Source organism: Microtus ochrogaster, unplaced genomic scaffold (genome assembly GCF_000317375.1).
Source record: "Microtus ochrogaster isolate Prairie Vole_2 unplaced genomic scaffold, MicOch1.0 UNK103, whole genome shotgun sequence".
NCBI lineage: Eukaryota > Metazoa > Chordata > Mammalia > Rodentia > Cricetidae > Microtus > Microtus ochrogaster.
In genome coordinates, this window is record NW_004949201.1 from 836658 (window position 1) to 837278 (window position 621).

The window sequence follows — 621 nt, forward strand, 5'->3', positions numbered from 1 at the left end:
GTGCTAATGAAACTTCCCCCCCTCAGTTCGTTCAGAACTGGAGTTACAAGATGGTGCTGGGAGTTGAACCTGGATCTTCTGCAAGAAAAAGTGCTCTTAATCTACAGTTTATTTTTGTATGTGTAAGCTGGAACTGGGTGCCTGTGGAGGCCAAGGTCAACTTTTTAGAGCTGGTTCTCTCTTTCCACGCTTACATGGAATCAGAGCATTGATCTCAGGTTCCTGGTCTTGCTTGACAAGCCCTTTACCTACTGCGCCATTCTCTGGCTCCTGTGCCCACTTGTCTCAGTTGTGTGTGCACACACGTGCAATCCATGGCTTGTGTCGTGGAGATCAGAACCTAGTTTTCAGGAGTCAGTTCCGTCTTACGTGGAACTGAACTCAGGTTGCTAGGCTTGGTAGCAGGCATTTCCACCCAGGGATCCATCTTGCTGGTCTATTGGTATAGTTTTTATTTTTTTAAAGTTTATTTATTATGTATACAGTATTCTGCCTGCATTGCCTGCACTCCAGAAGGGGGCATCAGATCTCATTACAGATGGTTGTGAGCCACCATGTGGTTGCTGGGAATTGAACTCAGGTCCTCTGGAAGGGCAGCCAGTGCTCTTAACCACTGAACTA